The sequence below is a fragment of the Benincasa hispida genome, chromosome 1 (genome assembly GCF_009727055.1).
Source record: "Benincasa hispida cultivar B227 chromosome 1, ASM972705v1, whole genome shotgun sequence".
Taxonomy (NCBI): domain Eukaryota; kingdom Viridiplantae; phylum Streptophyta; class Magnoliopsida; order Cucurbitales; family Cucurbitaceae; genus Benincasa; species Benincasa hispida.
In genome coordinates, this window is record NC_052349.1 from 54,354,916 (window position 1) to 54,366,056 (window position 11,141).

Genomic DNA, 11,141 nt, shown 5'->3' on the forward strand with positions numbered 1-11,141 from the left:
AATCCTCCGCATTTGCATTGCTCAACTGCATCTTTTGATCAGGTGCTCACACGCGATGTTGTTTTTATTACCCCATGCGGTTGAAATACAACTCTGGATCGACTGTCGCATTGCGCCGTCATTGCGTTAATCGTCTCTTCATTGTTGATTGACGGGCGCAATGTGACAGAGATGCGTTGATCAGTTTCTCATTGAGCCTTACACGCAAGCGGTGACTTGGTTTCCTGTAAAACATAGTAGAACTATCCTCTTCTTCCATCTTTATGATGTTAGTGGGTGTAATTGCGATAATTTATAATTATTGTATTTCTGAGCTAATTTTCATACAATCGACGCATATTTACTATTTTTTTGGCTGCAATATGGCATAAATAACTTGTATTTCTACAAGTTATCAGCGCCACAGCTCGACCTTGATGATTCTAAATATGTCTCCTTTTGTTTTTGTTTTGGGAGGCAGAAACTGATGGAGGTTGAAGAAAGGAGCGAAATTTCTTCTTCTTCTTCATCTTTTCTATTATCTTATCTTAGGATTTCACATTCTTTCTGCTTGTGGCTTATGGATTAGATCTCTTCTCTTTCTCTTGTCCATGAGATGTTGAGGAAAGACTGTATTTAGTTTTGGGAGCAAGAACCTTTGTATCTTTCTTGAGATATCTGGTAATGAACTTAATGTATTATGATTTTACACATTCCTTGAATCTTCTTTTAACTTCTAAATGCATGCTTATGAGTTTTCTATATTTCATAGATGTGTGTTGCCCCTACTAATTGATTTATAGCTTCATCATGTTCGGCCCTCGAATGTCTAGCTATAGTCACCAAAGTAGCAAATTAGTTGAATATTGTATGCTAGGGTTTGTAGCTGTAAGCCCTAAATATTTTCTATTTTCCTTAAATTTAATTTAAAGTTAGTATTTAATTTTGGGGAGGAAATAGCATTAAGTGAACTTGGTGGTATTTAAGGTTGCAACTTGATGGGAATTTAAGTCTAAGTGCTAAATGTGATTTTAAAAAGGAAAATTTGTTAGGGTTGTTATAACTTTGGTGAATTAAGGTTAAAAGGAGAATGAATGTGAAAAACGTTAAGTGAGGAAAAAGTGAGTTATTTTACCTTAGTGTGGAATGTTATGGGAACAAGCTAAAGCAAAAGGGAATAATTTCATTTATGTGTTAAATCATTGTTGAAAAGGCAGGAGTACCAAGAAGCCTGTAAGTTTGGGGAATTTCAATTTTGTTTAAGGGAATTTGTGTGGAATTGTGTAATGTTAAGTAATTTCTTTTGTTTGCATTATAAGTTTGGTTGAAGTTGAGTAAACAAAAGTTGGTGGGTTGAAAAGATGGAGGAGGAGCTGGCAAAATTTAAGTTGAAGAAGGGGAGGTGCTGACGGTGGTATATATAAAGGAAGGGAAGTGTAGTTGTTGCTCACAGTTTGCACATGCAAATCGTGAAGTTCTTTAGCCAAATTTCAGAGAGGTCGAAGAGGAAGATGATTAAGGGTTGCTGAGTGAAGAATCAATCTGAGAGTTGGCGAAATTGAAGAAAATCATAAACTAGTTTGAAATTTCGGAAGAACAAGGTATGGTGAAGTTTTGAATTGAATTTGGGCATACATCGGTCTGTAGACCAACTTGTGAGAACCAGGTGGGTGCATCGTGTAGCACTCAATGCCTCGCGCATTTCTTGTGCCTTGTTACGCGTGCACCAGCCACACACACTCCACACCTACCGTGTATCCAGCATCGCACACGCTCGCACGCACTCAATGCCCATCAACACGCCTCGTCAGTGAACGCTCGACACTTAACATCAAGCGTCCAACGGCCGCACACTCTCACCTATGTGTGCACTCAACGTCTGTGTGCGTGAGTTACCACCCATCAGTGTACCTTGTGCGCGCGTCCTTTGCTCATGCCCTACCTTTAGTTTGCACCCAGCTACCCATCGACCTACCCAGTTTCCATTTTGGTAAGTTATTTTGAGTCCATTCAAGGTTTTTTTGGATTTTGCTATAAAATGCATAAGTATGGACTTTAAAATGATTTTAAGGATATTTGGAGATAATTTAAGAATTATTAGACCTAAAGAATTGCTTAGGGAATAACCAATGGTTCATGATCTGCAGAGATTGAAGTGGCCTACAGACCGATGTATGCCCCGGGGAATAACCCAAGGGAGTTGGCAATTGACTGAGTGACACATGTTTTTTTTTAAAGTAAACTCTTTTATGGTTTATGACTAAAATTTCTTATGAAAATGAGTTGTTTATCTAAGTATGTTATGGTTTTGAGTATGATTTCCATATTTTGAATTCGTATGGTTTGTTTCTGAAATAAAATGGTTGTAAAGGAAAGGAACTTGTTTTCCATGATTTTTTATCCATAGAATGTTTGTAGATTTTCTCAAGTAGGTTGTTAATGGTCTATATAAGCTAAAAGAATGATGTATGAGTGATGTTTATGAAATCTAATGTTTTTAAGGAATAACTTTCAAACCATTATACTTTGTACCCTGTGTATGGTTAATAGGATTCTTTATACTGAAGAATAGAAGAAGGTAACCAAGAAGAATGGTATCTAAGTATGTTATAGGTCTTTGGGACCGACCCTAGCATATATAGAGGCTTTGGGTCATGTGAAGAGGTGCTAAGCCCTTTGGAGGCATTGTACCTGCACGTGTGAGAGATGTTGATGCTTAATGTATCAAGTTTACTCTACATCTGCTAAGACTGATGACGTTGAGCGTATTGAGCTTACTCTACCTCAACTAAGGCTTAGGGTACAGGTTTGATGTGATTTTATGGATGATGAAAGTATGGGAATGATTTACTATGTTTTTAAGGATTATTAATCTTATTGATCTTTTAAGCATGATTTGTGAACTTCGAGTTTGGGAATTGTTCTTTAAGTCTATAGAAAAATGTTTCTAATCTTAGATTGCTTATATTACAAACATTACTGTTTTAAACTCGTCACTCACTGGTCTTTCTATCTCACCCTATTCTATGTTTTCTTCCCCCCAGGTAGCAGAAGAGTTCTCCGTGCCTAGCCTACACGAGTCTGGTCTACCGCTGCATCAAATTATCATCTAGTTCCAATACTTAGGTTTATCAATTTAAGTTTTGAGTTGGATGACTTGTAGTCATGTTCATTTGATGATGAGAGATAGGTTATTTGGTTGTACATGTTGGGTTGATTTTGTTGTATACAAGTATGTAAATAACTAAGGTTGAACGAATGGTTACATGCTACGAGAATTTTTGGGATGTTTTTATAATTGTTAAGTATGGTAACTGTAGATGTATATTTATATTTTTTGTAAGCAGGAAGCAGGTGGACAGTAAATGTCACAAAAGGGTTGATATTTACGATCTTCACATCTCTTTCTAGGTTAAGAGGGTAATTTGGAAGGGGGTGTGACAATAGTTCAATCTCGAATCTTGGAACACATGCTTCAACTAGGGTTAAGGACAAACCGATTAATTTAGTTAAGCTACCTTGCTAGTTAATCACATAATGGAATCCTAAAACTTAATGCACATGTTCTTATTTCTATATGGATGCTATTCGAACCCAATAGACCTAGAAACATGTAGTTTAGTTAGAGCTTAGTGTCACGTGGTGGTTGTTTTCAAGCAACCAAACGTGTGACACTTGGGTCAACTCAGTGGCTAAAACACTCCAAGTGAGCCTTACAAAGGTTTAAGGCTTGCTATGGCAGAAGAAAATTCAAAAAGGGACAAGAAAGGGTAGCACACAAGTTTGGGAGAATATGTATTGCTTAAGAGCTTTCAACTGATGGTTTGTACAAATGAGCCCCTTTAATCTATGTATAGACATGGACACAACTTTAGGGGGCTTCCACTGACTTGGTGGAAGGTTCCAACCGCCTAGGAGGTCGATTATGGGCTTATCTAGGTGCTTTTACTCATAACTTTGTACATTCAAGCCTTCTTTAGAAGTTTCTAGACATATCTAGACAATATCTTCCTATGACTGTTATTAAATGGTTCAGAATGTTCCAGAGTAATTCACCACCTTCCAGCATGTCCCTGTTCCTTCCAGATGGTTATATGGTCTTCTAGAGGCTTTCGATGCTGTGTGGGATTGCCGAGGCCCTTTTAGACATGTCTTAGGCCTTCTAACAGTCACTGGTGTTGTCTAGGGTCTTTCAAATGCTTGACATAGGTGTTGACATTGTCCAACACCTTCTAGAAGCTTCTAGACCAGTCTAGAACATGCGTTAGGTGTCTGAGACATTAATCGTGCGTCTAGATCTTGGGCACGCACGCATGGGGCATGCACGCATGCTTGTGAAAAGGACGCGTGTGATGGGGCATGCACCTGACATGGTGCATGCACAGATATTGTGTGCACAAGGGTCATGCCTGCACTTCCTTTGGACTTCGTAAGGCTTCGAGGCTCCCCCTGGGTTGATGCTAGGAAGCTTTTGCAAAAAAAATTGGGACTTTTTGTGGGGCATGATACCCTCCCCCACTCAACATCGCAACGTCCCCATTTCGTTGTTCTGCCAGTATCGCTTGATTCCATCTTCGAATTACAAAAGCAAGTCTTCTTGTTACTAGCTAGCCTTGTTGTCTTATAATCCTGGCCATTTAACCAGGTATTATGTGTAGCTTGGAACTTTTCTCCTTATCTTTCGATCTGCCAAGATTCCCTCAATTTTCTTTTCAAATTCTGTTATCACAGCAATCGGTGTTCGATCTTCATCGAATGGCTTGAGCATGCTCACGTGGAAGACATTGTGTATTTTGAGCTTTGGTGGCAATTCTACTTGATAGGCTATCTTCCTAACGCATTTAATTATAGTGAATGGGCCTTCGTATCTTCGCACGAACCTCTTGTGTACCTTCCGTAGGTACTTGAATTGATTAGATAGAAGTTTGATCATTACCTTGTCTCCATCTTGGTACTCCTTCGGGGCAGCTTTGTCAAGCAGGCTTGAGTGATATTTTGCTCTTTTTTCCATTCTTTAGCAATTTTTTAAGCCGAAGGGTTGGGCCCCTCATAAGGAGTAAGGCACTAAGCGTGTTAGGTTGTCGCCCAACCAATATCTTGAAAGGACTCTTGCCAATAGACTTGCTTCTTTGGAGGTTGTAAGAGAATTGGGCAATGTTAAAAAGACCGACCCAATTTTCCTGATGTGCAGTAACATAGTGCCTCAAATATTGCTCGAGCAGAACATTGATTCTCTCAGTCTGGCCATCGCTTTAGGGATGAAAACTAGTTGAGAAGTTCAAGTCTGTCCTCATCAGCTTAAATAACTCTCGCAAAAAATTTTCTATGAAGCAGGGGTCTCAATCGCTGGTGATGCTTTTGGGCATCCCCCATAGCTTCACCACGTTCTTGAAGAACAAGCGGGCTGCCTCTTCCACCTTGACATTGGCAGGCCAAGGGATGAAAGTGGAATATTTGCTAACCGATCTACCACCACCTAGTGCTCTCATAACGATTGGACTTGGGCAGTGTTACAATGAAGTCCATGGTAATGCTATCCCAAGGCTCTTTGGAGATGGGTATTGGTTCTAATAGGCTCATGGGGTGCGGTTGTTCCACCTTGTCTTGTTGGCAGACTAGGCAAGTCCTTACATAAGCCTCTACATCGTCTTGAATTCGTGGCCAATAATATTTGTCTTTGACGAGGGTAAGAGTACAATTCATATCGGGGTGCCCTGCCCAGAGAGAGTCATGTCATTCCTTCAAGATGTCTCTCAGTAGGTTTCCCCATATTGGTACTAAGACTTGGTTGCTAAACATGAGGAGAATGCCATCATTTTCTCAAAATCTTTGGGTCTTCCTTTCCTTGGCTATTGATGACATGTAGAAATGCATGTCATCTTAGGCCTTTTACTTAGAATTATAAAGGTTGTTAGGCAGGATATGCGTCGATCATGGTAGGAATTCACGAGAATATGAGTTTGCGTCAATCAGTATGACGAATCTCAGCTAACCCGTCATTTTGCATTAATTATGCGTTCAATGTTCTATCTTTATAGCTAATGCAGGAAATGAACACAAACACGGAAACCGGACCACCGCATAGACGACCGCATGTGGAGAAACACTCCATCGCAAAGGCAAATGCATCGATCAAAACATGGATGTTGTGGTAATCAGCCGTATGCATCCATCGCATAAGAGTTGTGCTCGTCAAGCGATTGCGGTCATCATGAAGAGTTGTGGTATTAAACGAATGCGGCTACGCGACAACGCACACTAATGGATCAACACAAGGTAGGTGAAATGAACGCATCAACGCATCTACCTCGAGAAAATCCAAAGCTGATGTTGAATTTCACCTACCACGTCGTTAGTGGTAGAGGTTCAGAAAGGACGAACGCGCCGAACGTTAGACTCAGAGCAGTCCAATTAATGTTGTTGGCGACCCAAGCTCTATAAATAGAGGCCGATGAGTTGAAACACAAACCATCCGGGGAGGATCCTTGTGATCCGGAGATTATCCCTCATTCTGGGGGTTTTCCCCGCGATCCAAACGAACTGCATGAGAAGATGGCTGAGAGTTCTTCACCTCCTTCATCCATTACGAGTGACGATCGGAGCCTTCGATCGGAGCTAGATCTCGAGAGAGTCAGCTCCTCCACCCATCAATGGCACCACCGACAGCCTTGACGCACATCCGCTAGAAGCAAAGCTTTGCTTCCAGCCGGTCATTTCCTTTTCCTTTCTTTTCCTATATTGTATTGTATGAAATTTTATGATTATGGAATTAATACAACTTGCTTTCAATGCATTTCTCTGTTTCCTTCAACTCCATCTCCATCTTCTTTGCTTAGCATCTTTACTTTCATTGCAACACTTAGTGAGATTTCTTGGGTATTGCATACTTAGTCACGTGGATTAGGGATATGAAGCATGTAACAACCCATCGAGAGGTGTGCGTTGCGTGAGTGTGTGAGTAACCTTATTTGCTTAGTGTGAAGCTGCTGCAAGGCCTGTCTATAGGCTAATGCATTGCTTGTCTATGAGTAAAGTTAGCAACAACCAACTGCCTGAGAGGGTAAGTGGTTGGACGCGTTAAGCAATGTATGTATTGTTCACTAGAGATAGTAACAATCTTGCGTCAACCAAGTTCATGCGTTTTTCTTGTTTTATGTTGTGCTCAACACCCCTTTAGAGTTACTCGAGAGAGTGTCTAAAGAAAGAACCTAATGACTCAAGAGAGCTAGGTTAGAATCTAGACTCGAGAGAGCGATATTAGATTGACATAAACAAGAGATATGGACTTAGAGATAAGCTCTGTTTGCCAACACTGCATCGCATGCACCCTAGGAATAGAAATGATATTATTTGGTCGCCTTATTTGTGTGTGTGTCACTTTGTCATCGCATAAATAAGAATAGAGGCTTATGTGTAGAACCTATGGACTGATCGCATATATCGCATGCGTTCTAGCATTAGAAGCTTTAGCATTCGCACCGATAGGTGGTTTACTATTGTATGAGTGTTGCATGTTTGCATTGGCTTGCGTTGACTACGGTTGCCCTTGCGGTCACTCTTAAGGGTTGCAATGAAATCATTTCCGCATTTTATCTATTTTTCCATACATTTATTTCATGTCAAGGTCTGTCGTACCTCTACCTCTCATGCATATTCTCATTGTGTTGTCTGTTAGATAGGAGTAGGAGTAGGATTAACTTAGCAACATCCCCTCCATTCTTTTATTTAAACCGCCCCATGCACATCACTGCAAACATATAGCTACAAGTCCCTGAGTTCGACCTCGGTTTACCCAAGAAACTTACGTTTGCGTTATACTTGGCGTGAACGTAAGAAAACTTGTGGCAGGACGCATGGTCATCGCATACATCCGTTAACGCATTATCATTCCAACGTATGACCATCGACGCATGACTATCAATGCATATCTTAAAAACATGCATCACATACCGCATCCAAGGGAATTTGGTTGACGAGTAAAAATTGACTTTCAAATTTCCGTCACCAAGTTTTTGGCGCCGTTGCCAGGGACTTGGCAGCTAAATGTTTGTTAAGTTTTGTGTCTCTGCGAGCAAAATTTTTATCTTGGGAGTATTGCAGCTTGTGCGACTAGGTTGCAAATAATATTGAAGTGTAGGCGATACGCTGAAAAATCAATGTTGACCTCAAGGTAGAAGGTCAATCAGTCGCAAAAGAGCTAAAGGCAGTTCTAAGCTCATGGTGGCCCACATGCGCCCAACAATTGTCGGAAGTTCCAATGGTTAAGGTAACTTGACCCAAGCAGTTGAGAGCAATCTCCTACATGGAAGACTCCTTGTGGTGACAACACTCTTATTTTTCCATGGACATCTTCTACTCTATCTTTACATTGCTTTCTTAGTATAGGTTATTTATTTTATTTTTATTGTTATTTTGGTTGTTTCCTTGGTTGTGGTACGTTCGCTCTTGTAGGTGCAGCAATAAGTCTCCTCGGTTCGTAGTTCAACGGAAGAATTCCTTTCACCCTTCAACACAAGGCTTCGAACGCATAGATTCCAATGCATGGGTGCATGCGTTGTTCCGCCTAAGGTCTTTTCTTGCTGTCTCTTATACACATCTAGATGTGTATAAGAGACAGCTTCAACACAATGGGGAAACCCATGTTGATAAGAGTTAAGTTGTGAAAGGCACTTGCTCATAGTTGGATGTCCACATGACACACGTGGGGGCAAGCCAAAATGAAGGCAAGTTGCCAGGATCAATGCATTAGCATAACTCCTCTGTCTGGCGCAAGCCAAAACAAACGAACAAGAGTTGAGTTGAATATGGAACGCAACCGAAGTTAGATACCCGCATGACACACGTGGGGGTAAGCCAAAACTAAAGGCGTAACCAGTTTCGACACCGCATTTGAATAAGCCATCGCAAAGTTTTGAAGTATTTTTGAATGAATGCATTCTCAAAACCTAAACACAAAGTTGCGGTGAATGAATAAAAATTTTTGAGCAAAGGCTTGCCGGATCTAAACTAAGACAATATCTTTTTGAAGAAGCAGCCAAAATGGAGGAGAGCATTGCGATGATGGTCGAAGATGTGTGTAAATTATATTCTGAGAAGCTGATCATCACAAAAGAAAGCATGAAGGTGAGTTAGAATTTTTTGAGTATAACGAATGCTTGAGGACAAGCATGATTTTAAGTTTGGGGGTGTGATGACATGCAGAAATGCATGTCATCTTAGGTCTTTTACTTAGAATTATGAAAGTTGTTAGGCAAAATATGCGTCGATCATGATAGCAATTCACAAGAATATGAGTTTGCATCGATCAGTATGACAAATCTCAGCTAGCCCGTTATTTTGTGTTAATTATGCGTTCACTATTCTATATTTATAGCTAATGCAGAAAATGAACGCAAACGCGAAAACCGAACCACCCCATAGACGACCACCTGTGGAGAAACACTCAATCCGAAAGGTAAACGCATCGATCAACGCATGGATGTTGTGGTAATCAGCCGTATGCGTCCATCGCATGGGAGTTGCGCTCTTCAAGTGATTGCGGTTATCATGTAGAGTTGCAGTATTAAGCGAATGCGGCCATTGAATGATTGTGGCTACACAACAACGCAAACTAATGGATCAATGCAAGGTAGGTGAAATGAACGCATCAACGCATCTACCTCGAGAAAATCCAAAGCTGATGTTGACATTTCACCTACCACGCCGTTAGTGGCAGAGGTTTAGAAAGAACGAACGCGCTGAACGTCAGACTCAGAGCAGTCCAATTAATGTTGTCGACGACCCAAGCTCTATAAATAGAGGTTGATGAGTTGAAATTCAAACCATCCGGGGAGGATCCTTGTGATCCGGAGATTATCCCTCATTCCGGGGGTTTTCCTCGCGATCCAAACGAACTGTGTGAAAAGATGGCTGAGAGTTCTTCACCTCCTTCATCCATTCTGAGTGATGACCGGAGCCTTCGACCGGAGCTAGATCTCGAGAGAGTCTGCTCCTCCGCCTATCCATGGCACCACCGACAGCCTTAACGCACATCCGCTGGAAGCAAAGTTTTACTTCCAGCCGATCATTTCCTTTTCCTTTCTTTTCCTATATTGTATTGTATGAAATTTTGTGATTAAGGAATTAATACAACTTGCTTTCAATGCATTTCTCTGTTTCCTTCAACTCCATCTCCATCTTCTTTGCTTAGCATCTTTACTTTCATTGTAACACTTAGTGAGATTTCTTAGGTATTGCATACTTAGTCACGTGGATTAGGGATATGAAGCATGTAGCAACCCATCGAGAGGTGTGCGTTGCGTGAGTGTGTGAGTAACCTTATTTGCTTAGTGTGAAGCTGCTGCAAGGCCTGTCTATAGGCTAACGCATTGCTTGTTTAGGTTAGAATATAGACTCGAGAGAGCGAGATTAGATCGACATAAGCAAGAGATAGGGACTTAGAGATAAGCTCTGTTTGCCAACACTGCATCGCATGCACCCTAAGAATAGGAATGATATTATTTGGTTGCCTTATTTGTGTGTGTGTCACTTTGTCATCGCATAAATAAGAATAGAGGCTTATGTGTAAGACCTATGGACTTATCGCATATATCGCATGCAATCTAGCATTAGAAGCTTTAGCATTCGCACTGAGAGGTGGTTTAGTATTGTATGAGTGTTGCATGATCGCGTTGGCTTGCATTGACTAGGGTTGCCCTTGTGGTCACTTTGAAGGGTTGCAATGAAATCATTTCCGCATTTTATCTATTTTCCCATACATTTATTTCATGTCAAGGTCTGTCGTACCTCTACCTCTCATGCATATTCTCATTGCATTGTCTGTTAGATAGGAGTAGGAGTAGGATTAACTTAGCAACATCCCCTCCATTCTTTTATTTAAACCGCCGCATGCACATCACCGCAAACATATAACTACAAGTCCCTGAGTTCGACCTCGGATTACCCGAGAAACTTGCGTTCACGTTATGCTTGGCGTGAGCGTAAGAAAACTTGTGGCAGGACGCATGGTCATCGCATACATCCGTTAACACATTATCATTCCAATGCATGACCATCGGCGCATGACTATCAACGTATATCTTAGGAACATGCATCGCATACCGCGTCCAAGGGAATTTTGTTGATGAGTAAAAATTGACTTCCAAATTTCAGTCACCAGCTAT